Consider the following 25156-nt stretch of genomic DNA (forward strand, 5'->3'; position numbering starts at 1 on the left):
AAGATACCATAGCAGGACAATGTGATACAAGCCTGGAATTCTTGCACGCAGACTAAGACAGGAGATTAGAGAGTGGAATTACATAGTGATACCTTCCCTGGACCAGGAAGTATAATTTTGTTTAACAAAACAAATCAAACAAGAAATGAATACACAATTGCAAGTCTGGGCTAATTTTGTCATTATGTTTTGAGAAGTCAAGCTTTCAATTGAAATGCTACTCGTATATAACATTCAGTTGTGTTTTAAATGTTCTCTTCATTACAGACCATTCCTAGATGCAAAATGGCTCATGATTCCCACCCAAAATTTGAAAAAGTAAGTAAGCATCATTCTGTTTGATTTGAAATAAATGATGGATTTAAAAAGCTTAAGAGAAATAACAAAGTTTATCTAATGCAAGACTTCGTAGATCTTGCTAAATTAGAATTTAGAGTTAACATAAATATTTTGGTTTTGTTTGTAATTTCATATTTTATAGGATACTAAAAATTCTTTTTAAGTAGAGGGTTTAATTGAAAAATTCACAAATGATTCTGGCATTCCATTTTCCTAGAATATTCTTTAAAGAGAGTCATAATTAGATCTTAGTTGATAGATAATTCCAACAGTTCATGTATAAAATGATAATGTGAATAATCTAGACAGAGTTGCCAACAAATGGATATTAGTTTATAAATTTAGCAAAAGAGCAACTTTTGAATGCTTTGTATAACATTGTATGAAAAGAATAATTGTGTGACATCTTCTTTCTTCTACCTATATGTAACAAAGGAAGCCATTTCATTAATTACGTGCCTCTGTATACAATGAGAAAAATCTTACATTGGGGTTTGTTTTTATTTTATTGGTTTGTCCTAGGGTTTGAACTCTGGATCTGGAAACTGTCTCTGAGCCTCTTTATGCTCAAAGCTCGTGCGCTACCACTTCAATCTCAGAGACACTTGTGTCTGGCTTTTTCTGAGAAGTTTACTGGAGATTTGAACCATAAACTTCCAACCTTAGCATTCTGAATATCTGGGATAGTTTAAAAAGTATAAATATAAAGAACATTTGCAAGTGTTCTGATGTCAAGAATTTAACTCGGGGCAAATGATGCAACCCATTTTTTTGTAGTGGTCTTTCCAGAACAAGGAGGGCATCACATTAGCAGGGGTGTAGTATTTTTTCACAATAGATATAAACTGTTCATGATGTAAATTAAGGGAATTTTAAGGTGCTCTTTAAGAGTTGGAAACTATTGGACTAGGATGACTTTATGGCATAAATCTTGGGATTGATGATCATAGAAATAATAGCTTACTCTGATAAATAATTGCTTACTCTTGAAGAATAATTACAAATGCTTCATAATTTTATCCTCTACCAAATTGTGGCTATTTTTCTGTAGACTTCTCAATCTGTAGCACTCCATTGGAAATTGCATCTATTACAGAATTACATAACATGCAAACAGGTACTGTTTTGAATCTCTCAGGTATGGAAAGTTCAGAAATTGAAAATGAGTAGTTATTAGTCATAGGAATTTTGAAGAACACATATATTCTGTGCTATTAACAACTTATTTAATTTTAAAAGTTCTTGGTTTCCATAGAGTTAAACTGTTTTTGGTTTTAGTGTGAGAAAGTACTAAATTTATTCTGTTTTCAAAATATTGGCAAGTTTATTGTGAAAATATTTTCTAGTTGGATAACATTCAAGTTGATGACCCTCTGATAATAAAAGGAATAATTGTTTCAAATTAGATGCCAAATAGTATTGATTTTAAAAAAATATTACATAAAATAAAGAATAATATTGACTGTAAAAATAGAGTGAAATTATATTTTATGCAGCTTATTTTAATATTTAATTTTTTTATCAAATTGATGTACAATGGGGTTACAATAATTGTAAGGTAGTGAATACATAACTTTTCAAACTTGTTAGCCCCTCCTTCATTTTTCTCACAGTTTTCCTTCACCTCAGTACTCCTCACAAATTGTAATGTACATTTCCAACATATTGTCATGTGAGTATTGTTATTGCATTGGTTTTCCTTTTGTCCTTTGTCTCACCATTTTGTTGTTCATCTTCCCTTCCCTAATTAAGGTAAATGTATACACAATGCACAGGGCACCCAAATCATATACAGCAGGGGACAACCATAAGGGAAAAAATCCCAAACAAAATAGAAATCACATAGTACATTATAAACAACCACTACAAAAAAATCTCTGTTCCATATCTTGAAGGTCATTTTGCTCAGCATCAGCTTATATTGTCATATATACACATAAACCCACTGGAAAATAATAATTGTATGGACAGTAGATCATGAAAACAATCTGTTAACTGTTTTTGATGGTAAAGGTTGAATTAGGATTAGTGAATATGTGATTCTGATAAAGGAATTTCAAAAGAGTTTGAAAATTATTACAGGTATATTTTGATTGTTCAAACTTTTTAACAACTTAGTTTATTAAGAAAATTGCCTGTGAAAATAGGCTTTCATGCAAAGAAGTCTATGGAGACTTATTTAAGAGAGAGCAATGTGGGTGAAGATAGATCATTTTCACACTAAACAAACAAACTTTAGAAACCTTGCTGTAAATCCTGTAGGTTCTTTTGAGAATTGTTCTTACCCAGGAAATATACTCTCACTGTGTGAAATTCAAAGTTCTTAAAAAACTAAGACATCTAAATTTGTGAATTGACCTTTAACTACCAAAATAATTCTTTGAAAAAGATAATTTTGGTGCAAATATTTAGGGCGAATGTGCCCTCCACAATGAAAGAAGGTGTTGGGTTCACACTTTTCTGTTTGTAACACTTTCTACAATGACTTTTTACGTGAAGCACTGAAACACAGAAAAAAATTTGAATGGATACTCCAATGATTACACATTTCTAAGTAGCTCACAAAAAATAAAATCCTTATTAACATTAGATATTAATGACTTTTCTTATTACATAAGCCAAAAAGTGTTGGGATCAGAAAAGAATTGAGCAAATTGAAAGGGTAAGAAAACAGTGTTCTTAGAAGCCCTAGCTAAGCATAATGGCTTCAGCAGTGGAGGGAGGCCTAAACTTTTTATATATATTGTCTTAATATTTTTGCTACCTAAAGTGATTTTATAGAGCCTATTTGGCTGTCTACAATGCATAACAGATTGAATGAAGACATGAAAATGAATTCTGCGTCCAAATGAGGCAATTTAAAAGAGTTTTAAAAGAGAAACCATGAAAATATAGTGGGGTAGGGTGGGGGGAGACCTTATAGTCCTTCAGCTTCACTGGACTTGAAGCCAAGAAGCTGTGATTAATTGGAAATCAGTCAAGAGCTAAGAGGAGGACATAGAAGCATTGTCCTCTGTAACAGACACTGTCATCCAAGGAATGGATGATTTAACTCTTCTTTCCCATACATCTTGCTGAACAAATGCAAAACCAAGAGATGAATAATCTATTGAAATAATTTTTCAAAGAATAACTTCACTGAAACTGATATGGTATCTAAGGAGAGTCTTAAGAGAGAAGATAAAAGTGGAGTATTTTTTATTTCCTCTAAGCATCTTGTTATCAAAATATATCTTTGAGATTAAAAGTGATTGAACCAAAAAGTAGTGGAGTACTTATTTTTGTGGGCACTTTAGACACAAGAAGACTTTCAAGGTTAAAAAAAATGTGTAACCAAATATTTGTGATCACAGCTTCTGGGACTGATTTTTTGGACACAAAGTTTTACATTAGAGTTTGTCCTCATTAACATAGATGTAGGGTTGTCCTGGCAACCAAATGCAAGGGTGAAGTTTAATGAACTCTTGGACAAGTAAACAGCATGATAGAAAAAAAAGGCAAATAATATTTAGTGAACTACTTTGACCAATTACTTTGTCAGAACAATGAAGGAAAAATATTATTCAAAATCAGTTGAGTTAAAAGTATGAAAAAAGAGTAGTGAAGAGAGAGGAGAGAAAACATAGAGAATTGTTTTCTCTCCATTGGACAGAACTTATTAGGTTCTTGATCTTGTTTCTTCCATTCTATCTTCAGAAGCTATCAGTGCGGGTCAGGACTGCAGTACCCATTTCAGACAAAAAGAACTCACAGAAGAAAGATAATATTTGCAGCAGATGTAGGTGATTTATAATCTTAGACAATCTATTTATATCTATTCAAAATTCTCCCCTACCCCGAACTGGCCTCTTTGAAAAGCATTGTTTGCTTTTCCCAAGACTGCCCTTCATTAACTCCTTAAAATTTTGAGAGGTCATATACATACTTTCTAGAGATTGCTCTTTAGTTGTGATTTTTGTGTGTTTTTGTTTTTTGTTGTGTTTTTTAGCTGAATTTCAAAAGATTGTGCAAGTGTCTTACAATTAAATATGTTCATCTAATTGTCCAATGCTCCTGGATCAGAGTCACTTTTTCTATCATTCTCAACCAACCCCTTCTTCAAGATTTATTTCAGAATTACCACTTCCTTTATCACACGTGTACATTGAGTTTTCTAACTGTACTTGCCACTTGTTCCATTTTTCAGTCATTCTACGTCTTTACTATTATTCTTCTCGGGTTTCAATTTCCTGGTAGTCATTCTATTAAACTGTTAATACTTTGAAAGTTTTATATACATTCTATGGAGTTTCAATCCTGCATATATTTGAACTGATGTCAGCTAATATTTCTAAAATTCATTCATCTGCAATAATAATTTGCAAGATATAGATGTGAAGGACCTAGACATGGTTTTATTCTCATCCATTTGGAAGATTAATCTTTAGTCAAAAAGAAAGTTTTAAAATGGCTCAGAGTTTATTCCTAATTACCAATTTTTATAAATAGCTTTGTACAATGGTTTGTTATTATTTTGTTTTGCATGGGATAATATTTTCTACTACATATAAGTTTTGGAAAATGAAGAAAAATAAGATTTACTACTATCGAGGAATATGATAGAAATAGAAGACAGATATTATGTTTGTCACATCTCTGATGAATACCCATATTCAAGACAAAGTCATATTTCTTACTATGTTAGACAGATAGGGAAAACATAAAACAACATATGATGAGGCAACTATTTGTGACTTTTTCAAATGTACCTTACTAAGTGATGAAATTTACTGTATTAGATAACATTTGGGTTTTAAATATAGGAGGCTGATCTATTTAACACAATTCTGGAAGGCACCTACTAAAACACAAATGGTGGGCGGAACTATTGCTTTACGTTAATGAATAGTTGAACCTGTTTGGCATTAGTGCTGGGTAAATAAATCAACTCTATTGTAACTTGCTCCCTACACTTGAAAACCTTGTAATGCCACTAAGAATAATCTACTTGTCAAATGTTATTTAGGTGAGTGTGATTTTTAAAAGTATATTTGAAAAAGAATATACTTTCAGGAGATGAAATGTAGGTTATCATTGTTTTGAGAATGATGACATTTTTATACTACCGAACCAAGTTTTAGTGAAGTATCATTGTTTTGAAGCACTAAGGATCTTCTCAATTAATGTTTTTCTGAATTACATTTGACCTCTAAGTCAAGTTTTCCTGATCTTGGTAGACCAATTATGGATCTATCCTTCCAGGATCTACTTTTTTTTCCTACTTGTGCTGGCCTGAAATCTTTCATTAATCATTAGGAGAGTGGTATAAAAATAATCTTGTGACATTTTTGATCTCATTCACTCATATGGACTGGTCATCTGTAAATTGAAAGTTAGAACTACAGTACTTTCTCTCAGATTTTGTGATATCATCTTTTATTTTAAGTTGCATTGCATTTCACAATTGCTTACTCCAAATTCCTGTTTCTCAAAGAATTCGGGCCCTGAAATATTATAGGAAATGAGAAATTGAGATGGGTCTTCAATTACTTTCTGTTGGCATGTTGCATGGGCCTAGGTGAGAAGTCTTGCCTCTGTTATTTGATGATGCAGGTAACTCGGATCTGGGATCCTAGGAACTGTGGGTCCTGCAGAAAAAATATCTTGTAGATATCATATCAGCAAAATTTGGGTATGATCAGTTGGAATGCTTAAGAAATATGGAGAAAAATTCTTTAGGACCAGCGAGTTAACATAATAACTGAGCAGCAGAGTAAAATACTTTATAGATTAGAGGAAAACGAAATTGTTTTTTTACCATGTGAATTCAGAAGACCAAGAGCACTTTGAAGGTATCACAAGTTTGTATGAAAGACATTGCATTGATACTTTTTATATTCTAATATATATTCTAAACCTAATTATTTATATTCCCATCTATTTATTGGAATAAATAAATATAATTTTTTGTCAAATTATCAATTTTTTAGTAAGTTTCACTATGTGAAATATAAAATCAGCACATATAAATATAAAATTTATAACTATATATAATATAATAAAAATGGCACATGTTTTGCATTGTTCTGTTGTGGTTAGGATATCAAAGGCAACTCTGTTTTAAAGTTTTATTCCATTATTTCTACCTCAGTGTTTGGTGGAGTTAGAACTAAAGCTTTACCATTTGCAGATTTACAACCTGGACGCACGAGGAAAAACTCTGATTAAAACATTACCAATTTAAGATCTACTAACGAGGAGAAACATATGGACTTATCCTGGAGCTATGGGAATATTTGGTGATAGAAAGGCAGTAGTGTAAGTTCCTGCCTGGTTGGATGGTTGACAGGCCAGGACATTAGGTAATCATGCATATGAACAATTTTTTCTCCTTGGTTTAGCTACTCTTGAAATGGTAGGAATAATAAATAATTGTATTTTGATAAAATACCTTCTATTCTGAACAGTTCTGTCTGAATTGTTCATCTCTCTATGATCCCTTGTAACTAATAATAGTTTTGTTTCAGTAAGGCAATCTATGCTGTCAGGGATAGATATTCTGGTTGGTCTGTTGCTACATGGAAGAAGACTAAATGGTCAGGTAGACATTTGTACCAGTAAGATCTCATTTCGGAAATTTTATGCAGCAGAATTTTTTAAGTAGCCCTTAAGCAAGGCTTACTTTGAATCCATTAGCTCCACAAAGCTAACTCAGTTGGATAAATAAGTATTTGAAAAAGCCATCATCTTTGGACCTGTCTATAAATGCTTCAAAGTATGATCAAATTTAAAATGAAAAAAAATTCATTGACACAAAAATTGCAAATGTGAGCAATAGACCGAACAATATAAATTTTTTCCACTATACATAGAATTTTAGGAAAATAAGATCAATAGCATTGTTAGGAACAATAAGGTTTCCTTGTTACAAATAGGCAACCAAAGATATATGCCTATTTAAAGATTGCATCATTAACTGTTTAAATTTAGAAGATACTACATGCTTCAGCAGCACGTATACCAAAATTACAACAATACAGAGATGATATGAAATACAGGATGATATGAAAATTTGTGAAGTAGTCCAATTTTTTCATTCTTTAGATGCAAGAATTGAAAAAAGTTATTAAAAATTTGATTACAAAAATACGAGTGTAACCATACATATAATTCATAGAATTGAAAGTAAGTTTGACATCAGTATATTAAGTTTTCACCTTAGGGAGGCCTTTAAATAGCATAAACTTTACAAAACTCTTTAAATTAGATAACATTGTCATTTTATCCCAAAGAAATAAAATAGTATAAGGACCTAGGAAAAAAGGAATCTTAAACTGTTTCTATATGGAATGCAATCTTAAAGTACACATTTATTAATGAACCTATATATTATAAAACGATGTAGAATTCAATGTATTATATCTAGGAGAGAATGGAATAGATTATGGAAATTGTACAAACAACAGAATATAGAATATTTTAAAATATACTTTTCTCAGACAAGCACTAGAAATACCTTTAGTTTCTGTACTGCTCATTTCAACAGATAAGTTAAAATTATTTCTGATTTAAAAAATCACAAACTGCAGAAATTATTATAAATGTATACAAAAACTCTTGAATACATTTTGACATAAAAGTCAGGCAATTGAGTTGGAATAATACGATGGAATACATGAATTTTTACAGTAAGATATTGCTGTTAATTTGTACTGTGAAAATATTTTGTACGGACCAAAGAATGGACTGGCACATTGAAATTTGCAAAGCTTAACAGAACCATTATGACTTAGGAAAAGTTTGTACAGCCTTCCACAACTTCAAAGAGGTAGTGATACATACTTATCCTTTTGGCAATATCAAATACATTTTCTTCCTAGTTGTTCTTTAGACCTGGTTTGAGATAACGGGTCAACAGAAGGTGATCCAGCATATCTTTGCTATCTATATTCCCAGCAGCAAGATGCAAGAAGTCAAGAGGCCTTACGTTTGGGCATTGGTATCTGCATCATGATGCAGTAAGAAAGAAGACACTCTGGTATTATTCCACGTATAAGCATTGTGCAGGGGTGTTGAGCCATCCACAATTATTGCATGAATATCTGCCTCTTGTGCCACCAACTCATGGATAATGTCTAAGTGTCCACAGTAGGCTTCCCGATGAAGAGGGGTATACTCATCTTCATCCCTAGTATTCACATGAGTGGCCTTTTTGAAAAGTAGTCTTGCAACTGTAGTAAGCCGATTATTTTCGGCAGCCCAAAGAAGAAATTGTTTGGATCCTATTCCATTCTCTTTTTTGGCAACTGATACCATTCCTCACGTATTCATCTCGTTCCTCATCTTCATTAGAACTGCCTGTCAGTGGGAGTGAGGTGTCCATATATTTCCCCAATAGTTCACGCTGGTTGAACTTAAGTCAATATTGAATGGTTAAACTGAAATATAGTGTGGGTCCAAGCTTGAGATGAAATGTACTTTGCTAATTAGAAGGCAGAGATTTAGAAGACTGATATCAAGGCCAGTTCTAAAAAATAAAAATTCATGAGAAACTACAAAAACAAAGAAAGCTGGATATAATGAAATTTCCCTGTTATCTCACGTTTGTGGAAGCCATTGGTAAGCTATCATTCCTCAAGGTAGGCCTAGCCTGAAAAATAATCTAAAGTGATTAGAGCATTAGCAACTTCAAGCACCAGTAGTGTCAAAGGGAAAAACAAAAGAATAAACCAGAAAAGGAAAGGAAAGGCTAGAAAAAGAAAATATTTGCTCTTCATTCTTGTAGTTACTTGTCATTGGATACAACCATTGAGAATAATTTATTTACTGTTTTAGGATTCAGGCCTCTCTAATATGAAAGCATTGATTTCAGGTAATTATTGTATTACTACTATTTATTAACTCATGGGGATTGAACCTATGGCTTTGTATATATTAGTCTAGTCCTACAAGTGAGATGTACCCCAGCTCTCTTGTATACTTTTGGAAATAGTTTATGAATTCTTCAATAGTTACTTATTCTACTTTTCATCTTATCTTTTCTCTCCCACATTTTTCCCTATGTGTTTAAGTTTATGTGCTGAAAGCATTCTTCAATTTTATCTTCTAAACTTAGAATTTTGCTTTTGAGTTTACAGAGAAGTTGGTTATTTTCATGACATCTTTTAAAATTATATACAGATAGATGCATTTCACATGTATGATTGATTCTTAGAATTCATTGCAATAAGCGATATTTATATGGTCATATGCACATAGGTATGGAGACATTGTGATCCTCTCCTAAGAATAGTTTCCCTTGTTCCTGCCATGTGAATTCTTAGAGTGCTCTTAGTTAATCATATCCAAGTGTAATTGTATGTCTTTTACTAACTATTCGATTAACTTGTAGATTTATAGACATATCTAGTTATTACAAATGAAGACAACCGTGCAGCATATATTTAATTAGATCTGGCTTATTTCACTTAATATCATTTTTTTCCATTCTTTCCTTTTGTTTAGGAATGGAGTAATGGCATTCTTTCCAATGGAAGCACAGAATTCCAACAATACAACATAATTGAAGATCCAGAAATGAATCCACTCCTATAGGTAAATAATCTTTGACAAGGAAGCCAGACAAACAGGATGGAAGAAAAAAAAAATTGTGCTGGTAGAATTGGCAGTATACAGAAAACCGAATTTAGATCCTTATATATATCAGTGTATCAGAATCGATTCCAAATGGATCAAAGACCTCCATGTAATTCCAGATACCTTGAGATTGTTACAGGAAGAGTTAGGAGAAACATGACGGCTCCTTGGTCAAACTTCCAAAGTAAGTCTGGATAAGTGGGATTACATCAAACCAAATCAATCAGTTGTCAGACTGAAAAGCCATGAAGAAAAATGAGATCGTGTAGCACAGATTTATTTGGGAGCAAAACCACAGATGAGAGCCTCAGCCAATAATAAACACTCCTTTCACTAGGTTATTTATGGTGGGATTTACATGAATATAAGAGTTTTCTGGTGGGGATTAGTAAGAAAACAACTAATGTAAAGACAGAGATAGCATGTGAAATGAGTTGTAGCTGGAGAAATGGAGGGATTAAGGCAGGAGGGGAGTCAAATTCAAAGCCTTGGCCTGGTGCCAGCTCAATAAGGCATAGGTGCACAAAGGAAGGGGTGTAAAACAGGAATGGTTATAAACAAAACACAGGTCTGAAGCCTCAAAATAAAGACCCCAGTCTGGGTGGACCAGTCTCGAACATGAGCTTTTATTTAAATTAACTCGCATGAGTTTAGATTTTGCAGACTGGGATGGTACATAGTCACAGGCAATGTCTGCTATGTCAGGTAATCCAATGTACTCTTTCACATGTTACCCAATAGCCAGGTTTCAACACAAATGCTTACAATGAGATTCTTCAAATGAGCCTGCGACCTTTCCCTCTCATGAATCAAATTTCTGTCAAATGATTTCTGTCTTCCAGATGTTTACACATTTCTCATGATCTTTTCTACTATTTTGTCTTCATTATTGATGTTCATAATACTTTTGTGTTTTTGTGTTTTGTTTTGTGTTGTTTTGTGTTGTGTTGTAAACGTGAAGTTTAATGGTCTACCTTGTATTTTTTGCTCATGGCTGATGACACTCTATTCCTCGAGCCACATTCTCACCTTCTGCTTCTTGCTGGATAATTCGAGATAAGTTTTCACATTTTGTTCTTTGGACTGATATTGAACTAAAATATTCAGGTCTTAGCCTCCTGGGTTTCTAGGATTGTACACATGAATGGTTAACACCAATCTTTGCTTTAATGTTATTTTAATTATGTAGTAAAGTGGAAGTATATTTGTGTTGTGTGCAATTTTCAAATACAAGTTTGAATCAACTGGATATAATGTAATTGTTATCAATTTTAACAGTTGAATCAATGAATAGTACACATTCCCAAAGAAATATAACTGAAAACAAAAGGTATAATTGTCTTCTTAAAAAAAGTAATGGAACCGTGAATTTCTTTCACTTTAAAATTTATGTTTTATATAACTTTAATTAGCAGAATAAAAGTAAATATATTAATTGTATACCACAAGAAGCAAGGTGATTATAGTTAAGAATATATATATATTTCATCATAGCCAGAAGATAAGTTTTTGAGCATTCTCACTAAAAAGAAATGTTACTTGCAGAAGTTAATGGATATGATGTAGCTTGATCGTTACACAACATATAAATGAATAGGATTACCACTTAATATTTCATAAATATGTAAAAAATAATTATGTAGCTAGGTGCTAGTGGTTCATGTTTGCAACACCAGCTACTAAGGAGTCTGAGAGCTCAGAATCATGGTTCAAAGCAAGCTTAGGCAGGAAGTCCACGAGACTCTTATCTCCAATGAGCCAAAAGAAAACTAGCAGTGGCTCAAGTGGTAGAGGACTAATCTTGAGCTGAAGAGCTGAGGGACAGTGTACAGGTCCAGATTTTAAGCCCCATGCACCAAAATTAAAAATAAACATATATATGCAGATATATATATATTTTTGTAAAATTATATATATAATATATAATGCGTACCACAATGAGTGTGTAGCGTTATTTCTACTATAAACTGTTATCATTTCATTAAATTGGAATAACATATTTCTACAATAAAATATAACTAAAAAAATTTAGTCCCTGAAAGCAATTAATCCTGATTAAAACATTGTCATGTACTAAAAACCCTAAATACCAGAGAGCAGCTCCTGAAGCAGTTCTGGCACTATCATTTGTTTTATTCATTCTACTTAAAATCTTCTCTTTTCAAGAGCATTTAACTGCTATTATTTTGGAATTGTGGTTAATACTTATTTGACTGCTATTTTTAAAGAATGCACCATCCAATACTGGTTTTATTTTTCTAACTTTTTGTGTCTAATCTATTTCGGAAACAGCTATTTGAATTACATGAATTGCTTATTGAAATTGAATCAGTGTAGAGAGGAAAAGAAGAAAAAAGTGTCTCTGTGGGTATGTCATGTTAAAAATGTACTTACAAGGTATTTATTTTTATATCATCTATTTTTATTATATTTAGATTCTGATAAAATTTAGCCTCTCAACTCACCCAATGATAATGCAGTCTTATTTCATTTCTGCCAAAAGCGAACAACAAATTATGATTTATTTATTTAACAAATTTTTTAAAAATTATCTTTATTTAAAAAACAATTTTTTACATTTACATGGGCAGGTAGCCCCTCTGTACAGTATGTTCTCAAATAAAATAAAATAATATTAAAAAAAAACAATTTTTTAAAAAAAATTAGCCAAAGCAAATATTTTATTACATATTTAAAGTCATGTTCAGACACTATGGTGGAAGCCAGACAGGAGAAAAAATCATGTTTTTATTCTTCTTCGAGGCACTCTGATTTACTTCACCTATTTCTAAAAGAATGAAATTCTTGATTTAAAGCCTTTTGCTTGATATCCACAATGTGTCATTCTTCCTTTATTAATAGGAGAATTTGGAGAAAGGATGAGAATTCACACTAGACAAAAAGGAAAAGAGAAGAAGAAATCTAGATATTTTGTTCTTCCTCATCTCAATCACAATGTATGAATAATAAAATAGATAACCCCACAAGTGATCTCATGGAGAATGCTTCTTTATAAAAATTGTAATATCATCAAACAGGAAAAGTTGTCTATTTGTTTAGTTTTCGTTTAGTATTTGTTAAATTCTTGTGTGCTACAGTCAACAATCATAAAAGCATACAAGGATGGTAAGAAACTAACTTCTCAATATCATATTCTAATATTAGCTTAACTCTTGTTGTGTTATATGTATGTGGCTATATTTGAGTTTTGCCTCAATTTCATATGCTATGTTCTTTCAGTATATAAGTTGAAAGAAGATTTCCTCTGGAAATATGCTATTTTTATAGCTAAGAGAAAACAAGTCAGCTGTCAGCTGTTAGACAGGGAGAATTGCATAGAAATCTGTTGCCAATTCTCGTTCATTTTTGTAAGCTAAAGTAAGTCACATGACCCATCGCATTGCAGAGTAGAGTTAAATCTCACCTACAGGGAGCTGATGCAGGACATAGAGTAATATGCCAAAATATGCAACACTTGAGATAAAGAGGAAAAAAATGAGAACTATAATACAGTCAATCATACTTGCTATCACATATGTCTCTGCAAGAAGGAGGCTATTATGTACATTTGTTTCTAAAACTACTGAGATGGTAAAATCATGTCTTTTATGCTTGGATGTTACAAGAATTAGAGAACATTTTGATACTGAGACAGCATAAAATCTCATAGAAAGCTGGAGTAATCATTTCAATACTCCATTTTGTTCTGCTAAGAGAAGAAAGCATTTTATAGTCAATACTTTATATTTTATTACCTAGTATCTTTTTTTTCCAGAAATGGATTTTGTTAATATATGTGACTATCCACCAGAATAAATGCATTCATTTATCTGCACCTTGTGCAGATAGTATAGTCAAATAGATGTAAATGGGCGTTCATCAGTAGCACTTTTTAAAAATCCAAAAAATGTGGGCAGGGAGCCAATATACATATTGTCCCACCATCTCCTTCCACATCCTCCTTCTTCCTTCATAGGAAAAACAATCAATAAAAAGGCTTAGATATTTGGCTCTTGACCTTGAAAGTGGAAGCAGAAGAGGACTGTTAATGGTGTTTTACATAATAATGTCACATGTAACACCCCTATGTGTCCTGCAGGTCTTAACACTGTACTTGCTTAGTGATGTGACAAGAATGTCAGCCTTATTGGACTTAGTATTGTTTTCCACTTCCTTTTCTACCACCTGGCCTAAATTATAATACATAGTAACAGAATGAAAAATTAATGCTATCTTAAGAAAGTCATTAAGTCTCTGGGAATGTGGCTTCATGGTACAGTTATTGCCTAGCATGCATGAATCCCTGAAATCAATTCCTCAGTACCAAATAAACAGAAAATAAACACTGGAAGTAGTGCTGTGCCTCACATGGTAGAGTGCTAGCCTTGAGCAAAAAACAAACAAAACAAAACAAAAAACTCCTCAGGAACAGTTCCCTGGCCTTCAGTTCAAGTGCCAGGACTAGCAAAAAAGACAGTTAGTAAATGCAAAATAAACAACCCATACTTGGAAAATGTAATTGCCCTTCCATACTGATACCTGACAATAGTCCTTAATTAATTCATGTGCTTTACCCATATTAGAATACAGTGTTGAAAGAAATGTTTTGTTAATAGGTCATGGTAATTAATGCCAGAAATGTGCTTTGATATCAAGTGAAGTTTAATACTGGAAATTCAAAGCTTCCAGGCATTTCAGTGGTCACTGCTCATCACAATGAGACAGGTAGTCTAAGTAAGATTTGAAATCTTTTTGCTCAGTCATGGCACCAAAAATGCAGAGGCTAATTAACAGTTGTGACTGAAGAGAAGAAATAACTCCAAATGGAAGGAATAAATGATAATAATAATAATAACTAAGGTATACCGGTGACTGTTAGAGGGAACCATTTTTGGTTATTGAAGAACTAGTAATCAAGTAGGCTTATTCCTCATTGCCTTTAGCATTCTAAATCTCCTTGGCTAGTTTTTAATTTCTGTGTGATAAATTGTATCACCTTCTGTGCTGTTCTTTCATACCTGATCTTTGCCTTGTAAAAATCTCACTTCATTTTTCTCTATTTCTCTGTGAACAATTTGTGATATAAGTCCACATATGCAGTCAGTAGAGGATGCTAATGTAAGAGTTGCATAGCACATTAGTCCTTAGTGTAACAAGATGGAAAAGGAGGACATATTTATTGCTACCTCAATTTTTCTGAAAAGTTGCAATGTCACATCATTTGATTCAAATTTCCATTCTTTGTCTACATAGTGTTATGAATTGCACATAAATGCAAATATGAGCTGGGTGCTGGTGGTTCATGCCTGTAATCCTAGCTACTCAAGGAGGTTGAGACCAGAGGATTGCAGGTCAAAGCCAGCCTGGTCCGGAAAGTTCATGAGACTCTTATCTTCTGTTAATCACAAGAAACCTGGATGTGGTGCTGTACTTAAAGTGGTAGAGTGCTCAGCTGGAGCTGCAGAGTTGAGGGACAGGGCCCAGGATAAGAGTTGAAGCCCTATGGCCAACAAAAAAATGCAAATATGACTTTAAGTTTCCCCAAAAGGAACTACAAAGTCAATAGTTATCTTCCCAAGAAGCAAAAATAATTCCAAAATGAATGGTGTACCTACTTTGGTGAGTTATTTAAGTTATGGCTTCTTTGTTGGACATATTTTCTTTTAAAAATTGTCAAATATTAGATTTATAATAAACTTCTAGTATTTCTTGGTTCAAAACAGAAATCTTATATCACTTGGCTTTTTTACTTTCTCATTTCAAAGCCAACCCAGGCAGAAGAGTCTGTGAAATTCTTATCTGTAATTAAACAACCAAAAAGCCAGAAGTGGAGTTTTGGCTCAAGCAATGGAGTACTAGCTTTGGGGGAAGTTGGACAAGGAAGAAAATTTTTAACGGACATGGTCTAGCATCTGACATCAAGCCCCAGAACAAGCACAAATTAAACAAACAAATAAACAAGCAAAAAACAGCACATATTTTTTTGGGACCATCCTTAAAGCATTGGATTGAGAAGAGACTTCTTTTGCTGATCATACTGACTCGATCTTGCCTTTTTGGAATCCTTATTGGGATGGAGAACTCAGGACCAGACTAAAGGAATGGATAACTAACTCCTGCAATAGGAAAATCATCTCAGGAGGGAAATATCCATGCATAAGACTCTTTACAACCTCCATGTCTTTGTTTCTTTACAGCAGAACACTTTTTTTTTGTCCGGTCGTAGGGCCTGAACTCTGGGCCTAGACACTGTCCCTCAGCTCTTCAGCTCAAGGCTAGCGCTCAACCACTTCAGCCACAGCGCCACTTTTGTTTTTTTTCTTTTTTGCTTATGTGGTGCTGAGGAATCAAACCCAGGGCCTCAGGCATGCACGGCAAGAGCTCTACCACTGAGCCACCTTCCCAGCAGAACACTTTTTAAACTAAGTTATTTCCTTTTTTCCTATGCTGGCCTTCAAATGGCACATTGTTTTTTAAAACTCTCAACTACAATTTTACAGACATGTTTTATATGAGTAATTAACACACTCGAACAAGTCAGGGACAGAGTTTCCTTCAAGACTTGGATTCTTTTCTTGTTCAGTAAAAAGGAACACAAATTAACTTGAATTTTGTCATTTCTCCATGTTCAATTCCTCTCTTGGGATCAGTTTCCACTTTCAGTAACAGTTCCTTCCACTTATTTCCAGTAACAATCTATGGCACTGCTCGAGTTAAAATGAATGTTTTCTGGCTTCCTTGAAATAGCACAAAGACATCTTTGGACATGAGGTGACACCTGTTTCAGGGACAACTTAGCAAAGACAAATATGGAATTTAAATAGCTTATAAAAACATTATCTATTTTGTATGTCCCTCCCCCACAGTATAACCCCTGCTTTCACTATATTTGATGTCGGTATAATTTGTGGAGGAGATGGGGAAAACAAGTCGTTTAATGATACAGGTGGGCCCGATGCAACAATGAGAAGTACATGTTGTCATGTCAAAAACGAACTCTATAACTTTGGTTCTCTGTAACTTAAATTTAACTGGAAGAAGATTCTCAGAATGTTTTTTTGTGAGTGTGTATGTTGTGCATTATTTCTTAAGTGTACATAAGTTAACAGTAGGAGAAACAATAGGAATAATAGGAGAAAAAAGTTCTGTGTTTAAGTATATTGGTTCAATATACTACAGAAAACTCTGCAAATAAAACAACTATGAAACAATAGTCAATGCAAATATGTAGATCTATGGGAGTGACATAGAGAAAGCATTAATACTAAGTGGAACATGAAGGATGAGGCCACTCTCTTTCATCTTCTAGCTCTAAATCATGGTTGCTAATCACACAAATTTGTAAAACATAGAATGGAAGAATAGTTCTTGTTCCAAAGCAAGTTAGATATAAGAGCATGTACTTAACGGGAAAGAAAAAGTCCACGTTGAGAGTGAGGGAATTATACTAGCAATGAACTAGTGGCTAAGATCTCATTTCTCTTTCTTTCTTTCATTCATTCTTTCTCTTTTCTTTCTTTCTTTCTTTCTTTCTTTCTTTCTTTCTTTCTTTCTTTCTTTCTTTCTTTCTTTCTTTCTTTCTTTCTTTCCTTTTTCCTTTCTTTTTTTTTTGATGGTCGTGGCAGGGCTTGAACTGTGGGCATGGGCAATGTCTCTCCGCTCTTCAGCTCAAGGCTAGTGCTCTACCATTTGAGCCACAGCGCCACTTCCAGTTTTCTGGTGGTTAATTGGAGATAAATGCCTCAGAACATTTCTTTCCTACTCATGCTAGATTTGAATTGCAATCCTCAGATCTCAGCCTCCTGAGTAGCTAGAATTATAGGCGTGAGCTCAAGTGATAGAATACTAGTCATGAGCAAGATTGCTGAATAAGGTTGCTGAGGCTTTTGCATATATACATACAAACATACACATACACACAGAGTAACTTATATATGCAAACAAACATAAACAAATGAAATAACTCTCGGAATGTGTAGAAAAGTTTAAAAAACAATATAAAATATATCCTGAGTAAAACTAGATCATGTGATAATTTTTAATATTAGAAAGTCCTCAAGTGAAATTTCTTCAAAAAGTTTGAGAATATTACATAGGTAGGAACCAGAGATAGTAAGAAAATCAAGTAATCATTATAAAATGGATTGGATCCATGGAAGAATGAATCAGAGACCCTGCATGTGCATCTGAAAGTGTTCATATCCTGTGTTAAATGTTAGCACATCTTTGAAAATAGTACATAAACAGTTTGAGCAGTCAGAGAAGTTCAGAATTGCTAGTATGTAGATTAAATAAACCAACAAACTATGACAGGGCAATGTGATACAAGCCTGGAATTCTAGCAGACTAAGACAAGAGATTAGAGAGTATAATTACATAGCGATACCTTCCCTGGGCCAGATAGTATAATTTTATCTCCATGAAACACCAAACAACAAGAAAGGGATACACAGTTGGAAGTTTGGGCTAATTTGTGTCATTATGTTTTGAGAAGTCGTTTCCTATTGAAATGCAAAACACTTATAATCCTCAGTTGTGTTTTTAATGCTCTCTTCATTACAGAACATTCCTAGATGCAAAATGGCTCCTGATTCCCAATGAAAACTTTGAAAAAGTAAGCATCCTTCTGTTGGATTCCAAAGAAATGATGAAGGATTACAAATGTTTAAGCTTGGAGAAATAGCAAAGTTCGTCTAATGTAGGACTTTGTAGACCTTGCTAAATTAGAATTTAGATTTAAAATAAATATTTTGTCTTTGTTTGTAATTTTGTATTCTATAAGATAATACAAAATTATTTTTAAGTAGAGGGTTTAATTGACAAATTCACAAATGATTCTGGCATTCTATTTGCTTAAAATATTCTTTTAAGCGAGGTATAATTAGAATTTAGTTAATAGATAATACATGTATAATATGATACTGTGAATAATCTAGACAGAGTTGGCAAGAAATGAATGAAATTAATTTGTTAATTTAGAAAAAGCAATTTTTTTGAGGCTTTGGTGTAACAAGGTATGAAGAGAGTAATTATGTGACGTCTTGGTTTGTGTCTCTATTTGTAATACAGGAAGAAATTTCCTTAATTATGTGCCTCTGTATTCAATGAGAAAAATGCCAGGGCTGTGGTTTGTTTTTATTTTGTTTTTGTTTTTTGTTTGGTCCTCAGTCCTGAACACTGGAGCTGGCCACTCTCTCTGAGCCGGTTTTTGCTCAAGGCTTGCGCCCTACCACTCAACCTCAGTGCCACTTGTGTCTGGCTTTTTCTGAGCAGTTTATTGGAGATAAGAATCTAAGGAGCTTTCCTCCCTGGGTGGGCTTTGAACCATAATCTTCTGATCTTAGCCTCCTGACTATCTATGATAGATAAAAATATAAATATAAATAATATTTGCAAGTGTTCTGATTTCAAGCATAACACTGGGGGGGAAATGTTTCAGAAAAGTTTAATGTGGTGTTCTTTTCACAATAGGAACGGCATCACATTAGCAGAAGTGTAGTATTTTTTTTGCAATAGTGATAAGCTATTCATGATGTGAATTAAGGGAATATTGAGGTGCACCTTACAAGTTGGAAATTGTTGGGCTAGGATGAGTTTATGACATAAAAGCTTGGTATTGGTGGTCATAGAAATAATAGCTTATTCTTGAGGAATTAATTATAACACACAGTAGTTTTATCCTCTACAAGAATGTGGCTATATTTTCTGTTGATTTCTGAAACCCCCATTGAAACTGAAGCTATTGCAGAATTAAATAACATGCAAATAAGTACTGTTTTGAATGTCTCTCTATGTCTGTGTACCAGAGACATTCAAAAATTGAATGTCAAAATTCTGGTTCAGAATTTGAAAATGAGTAGTTAGTAATTGTAGTAATTTTGAAGAACACATATATTCTGTCCTCTTAACAATTATTCAGTTTTAAAAGTTAGGAGCTTCCAGAGAATTAAACTGTTTTCTGTTTTACTATGTGACAATACTAAAATTTTGTTTTTTTTTTTCAAAATAATGGCAAATATATTGTGAAAATATTGTATAGTTGGAAAACGTTCAAGTTGATGATCCTCTGATAAAGAAGGGGGTAATTAATTCAAATTAGATGCAAAATAGTGTTCATTTTTAAAAAAGGTAATACACCTAGAATAATATTTACTATAGCAATACAGTGAAATTATGTATTTTTTATTTAAACTTGATTGCTTTATTTTGTATTTTTTTAAGTTCACAAAAAGCTTTACAATATCTATTTTCCCTGTTGGTCATCAAGGCTTTATGGTAAGACAATAAAAGTTTTGTCACATCATTTGGGCATTAATCAAAAACAACAATCTACAAATAAGAGCATTTTGCAAAATATACTGTAGAACACATCTGAATATATCTATCCTAAAATTAGAATTTAAAAGGCATCAAAAAGCAAAAATCAAATAAGCTGTTAAACACTGACAAACATCAGAATGCTGCCAATGGAAAGCTATAACAGCTTTAAATGCTTGTGCCTGTACTGAAATATATGTTAGTAAACATTTAATAATTTCAATAAAGTGAATAACACCTCTGCCTATGGTAGTGTCTCAAATTTTACTTGTAAAAAATTCTTGATTAAAGGAACTGAATTCTGGGAACAGAATATTTAAGGGAAAAAAATACACCGAGAAGATAAAATAATATCAACATCAATGACGCCTTGATCTTTCTAAATTGAGCAACACATCATTATTTACACTGAAGAATAGCAGATAATATATGGAACTTTTATTGGGCTTATAGTTTATAAATGTTGAAAAGTTAAGAAGTTAGATTTCAAAGAGAGGAAAATTAAGGTGGTCTAAGAAAACTTAAATGGCCTTCATCAAAACTTGCAAAATGATACAACACATATTTTGAAGCACAAATCATAAGCTACATTAAAATTATTTATATTGCTATTTTGACATTCAATGTAAACTTTAGGTACTTTTAGATGAAGGCAACAATAAAGGGCATAGAAATATGCCAGAATTGAAGTGATAACATGGTAAAAATGGAAAAAGAATGGGAGTATAATGCAATTGGGCAGTAATAACAAACATGATTGTTAAAAGTGCCGTATTAACTAATGCTACAAAATTTTATTTTGGTTCAATGCACAGGACTGCTGAAAATGGCGAGGAAAAATGGAATATTCTAATGGTCCCTGTTAAATTCTTAACTAACTCATGATTTTGTTGGCTCACTCATGAAAGACTGGAACACACGCAGACTGCTTGCTAACTTACTAATTCTCCTTTGTTTCTTTCAAGAACATTTGGAAGGTTAAGACATTTAAAAATCAACAGAACAGGGGCTGGGAAGGTGGCTCAGTGGTATAGCGATTGCCTTGCATGCCAGAGGCCCTGGGTTTGATTCCTCAGCACCACATAAGCAAATAGAAAAAAGCCAGAAGTGGTGCTGTGGCTCAAGTGGTAGAGCACTAGCCTTGAGCTGAAGAGCTGAGGGACAGCATCCACGCCCAGAGTTCAGGCCCCACAACCGGCTCCCACCCCCCACAAAAAAAAATTCAGCAGAACAAAACACTCATATTATAGAGACTAATAAAAAATAGTTTGAAAAATGGTTTAAACCAGTATGGGTCTAAGGAAATGTTAAACACCAATCTCCTATATTTGCTGAGTTTTTTCTGTAGAAAGTTATTGCAGTAATTACATTTTTAAAATACTCATCTTCCACCTCAAATTGATTTCTTTTATTCTTACTATATGATATTTAATATTTGATCAACTACAGTACTTAAACATTCATGAATATTTTAAGAGAAAACACTGTTATATGTTTTGAGAAAAAATTGTTATGATTTAGAATTTTGAAAGTTGTTTTGTTGCTGAATGAGAACTGTTCTGAAAGCAAATATGCACTAAGATACCAGGGTACTGTTTATTAGGATGGTATCCTCAACTTGCTAAAGGACTAACAAAAAAGTCAGCAAAAAAAATCACAACTCAAAATGGTAACAGTTTTCACATGGCGATCTCTGCTCCAAGAATGCAAAAGACTATCATTTTAAGTGGAATGATCTCTACCTATAAATTATACTCAAGTGACTAAACAAATCAGCATATGTTATCAAAGACAGTAAAGTAGAGTAAGTACAAAGAGCTACTCTCCAGGATTGTTTTACCAAAGCTTAGCAAATTAACCATCATTTGAGGGGAGAGATGGGGAGTTGCTGTGGGAATATGGACTAAGTGAATTTATGTTTAGAAAAAAATTATAGCTAAAGTATCTTTCCAAGACTATTTTAGACCTTTGACTGAATTGGAAATATGGCCAAATAAAATATTGCTCTTCATCACAAAAGTCCCGTACATTAAAAAATTACACAGTTCCACAGGTGGATGAGGGAGTGTGGTTATATCTAGAAAGATTACTTTTAATGTTTATTATACCTAGACACTTATTCTTCTAAAAATGCTCTCCAAAATCTTGAGCAGAATTATCATACTCTGCAATTTAATGCTTCACTTGTTCAACACAATGCTCACCTATTTCATGTAAATTTTGCCTCAGTGCAAACTGTATTGACTGTTCTAATGAAGGATCTTTTTCAATCAGCATTTTCACAACCATCCCGAAAGTTTTGCAGTTTTGCCGATAAACCTTTGATGAAGGAACTCTTGAAGAGCTTGAACGTGAAGTGTCTCATGATGTTTTCAAAGACTGAGTAGAGGGCTGGGGAGGTAGCTCAGTGGCAGAGCACTTGCCTTGCATGCATGAGGCCCTATGTTCGATTCCTCAGCACCATACAAGCAAAAAGAAAAAAGCTGGAAGTGGTGCTGTGGCTCAAGTGGTAGAGTGCTAGCCTTGAGCTGAAGAGCTGGGGGTCAGCGCCCAGGCTCAGAGTTCAGGCACCACAACTATGCTGAGACTTGTGGAATGAATATGCTCTGCTCCGTCCTGGAGAGTAGCCCCTGCTGCTGAAACTGGAGCCAGATCTGTTGTGTGGAGAGTCCTTTCGACCTCCAGGTGACTCTGAAAAATGGATGCTCCCTTTTATGGGGAGAACGATCCCTTGAAAAATGGGAAAAGTAGAAACTTTTTCTTCTAAAACCATCTCTTCCGTTCCTCATGGTGGTTGGAGAGTAGACAAGAAAGAGTGAAATTTTATTTTATGTAGCTTATGTCCCCTCTTTTTTATTCTTTTCATTTTTTCTCTTTCTTTTTTGCATGCCTTAATTGCTGTTCTGCCCAGGCGCAGATATATAACCTTCATCGATTATTATATGCTATCCTCCATTGAGTACACACATAATCCAGAAATTTATTACTCTATTCACAAACTCTTAGGCTTAAATTCTTTAATAGCAGTATTATCTCTTTATACCTATATAATTTTCAAGTAACTAATTTTAAGGATTTTTATTTTTTAGTTTTTCATATTTCCTTTCTGTTCCTCCCCTCCTCTCATCCTATCCTTTTCTTCTCTCAATAACATTTCTTTATATTTACATAATTTTGAGTTTCACTTTTTAAATTTCAATTGTTCTTTTTCAATTTTTTCTTTTTTTAATCTCTCTCCTAACATTCTGTCCAATCCTTTTCCCTCTCTGAAATTAGAACTTGATTAAATTCACTCCCCTTTTGCCTTTCCACATACAACTAAACTTATTTCTCCCACATATTTCCCTAAACGTAATAATTTCTGTTTTGCCAAATTCTTCTCTGCTGTTCAAAGCCTATTAATCATACTTGTTTGAATAGATTGTATCTGTTGAACTACATTTTATCTGCAGTCATTTTGACTGTGCAAATAAAGGACTCTGGTTGATGCTTGCCTTAAAATACTATTCGAGCACACAATTTTACTTTCATACCAAATGGTCAGAACAAGACAGAAAAACACAAGAAAAATGGCAAATCCGGGTATCTCAACTCCCATTCATGATAATCAAGTGACAGAACAGTTAATGAATAATCCAGAGGAGAGTCCCCAAAAAGCTCTACAAACACTACTGCTAAACATGGTGAATGAAATGATTGAAAACTTGCAAGCATCTCAGGATTAGCATGATAGGAAGAGAGAGGAGGCAAACCAAAGATCAACACAGAGATCTCGTGAGCATGAGGAACTACTCAAAGAGTGATACAAGAATTGCGTGAGCATGTTGAGAAGAGTCAATGAGAAATAAAGGAATTGTGTGAGCAGGCTGAGAACAGTCAAAAAGAAGGACAGGAATTATGTGAACGTGAGGAAGCTAATCAAAGAGTTATACAGGAATTTTGAGAGGGGGATGAGAATACACAAAGATCAATAAAGGTATTCATGGAATCTATAAACAGACAGCTGAAAGAATTCAGGTAAATCACAAATTGAATGCTGAATGGAGCCCAACAGAAGGAATGGGAGTTCAAGGAAACCATAACCAATCAACTAAGTGATTTTAGAATAAACACTGAGCACAAAATTAAGGAAGTAAAGAATTTCATACAAGATCGAAAACAAAGCTCCAACAAAGAATTTGAAGCCATCAATGCCAACCAATTAGAAGGAAAAGAAAGAAAAAAATTAGAAAGTCTTGACAGTAGGTTAGACCATGCAGAACATCGAATCTGAGGGAGTGAGGACAGCCAGGTTATTATAGAGAAAGAACATACAACTATCCAAGACAAATCCGAAAAATATGATACATCTATTCACCATTTGGGAGACACCATCTGACGGCCTAATCTGAGGATAATGGATGTGGAGGATCACATAGAGACATAACTTAATGGTCTAGCAAACTTGGTTAATAGGATCCTAGAAGAGAATTTCCCAAAGATGCAAAAAGATAGGCCTATTCAGATACAAGAAGCTTTTAGAACTCCAAATAGACTAGACAAGAATAGGATATCCCACCATGACATTATAATCCGTACGGGATCAGTTTAGACAAAGGAAAAATTCCTTAAAACTCTCAGGGAGTAAAAGTCAACCACTTATAAAGGGAAACCAATTAGAATCACCTCAGATGTCGCAGCAAGACAATTAAAGCAAGAAGAGCCTGCGATGATCGAGGCCATGCTCTAAAGACAACTATCAATCAAGAACAGTGTAACCAACGAAACTCTCCTTGATAACCGAAGGTGAAATAAAAACCTTCCATAGCAAAGAAAAACTGAAACAATATGTCTCCACCAAGCCAGCCCTATAAAAGATACTTGAAGATGCCTACACATAGAAAAA

At 33.6% G+C, this 25156-nt stretch overlaps 2 pseudogenes; one reads left to right on the forward strand and one right to left on the reverse strand.

Annotated features, from left to right (window-relative positions):
* The first annotated feature begins 7318 nt into the window (after positions 1-7318).
* LOC138824977 (U6 spliceosomal RNA) lies at positions 7319-7412 on the forward strand (annotated as a pseudogene).
* A 14983-nt stretch (positions 7413-22395) lies between these two features.
* On the reverse strand, positions 22396-23060 carry LOC138824975 (periphilin-1-like; annotated as a pseudogene).
* Positions 23061-25156: the final 2096 nt, after the last annotated feature.

The sequence above is a fragment of the Dipodomys merriami genome, unplaced genomic scaffold, assembly GCF_024711535.1.
Source record: "Dipodomys merriami isolate MVZ:Mamm:240054 unplaced genomic scaffold, mDipMer1.0.p SCAF_1301, whole genome shotgun sequence".
NCBI lineage: Eukaryota > Metazoa > Chordata > Mammalia > Rodentia > Heteromyidae > Dipodomys > Dipodomys merriami.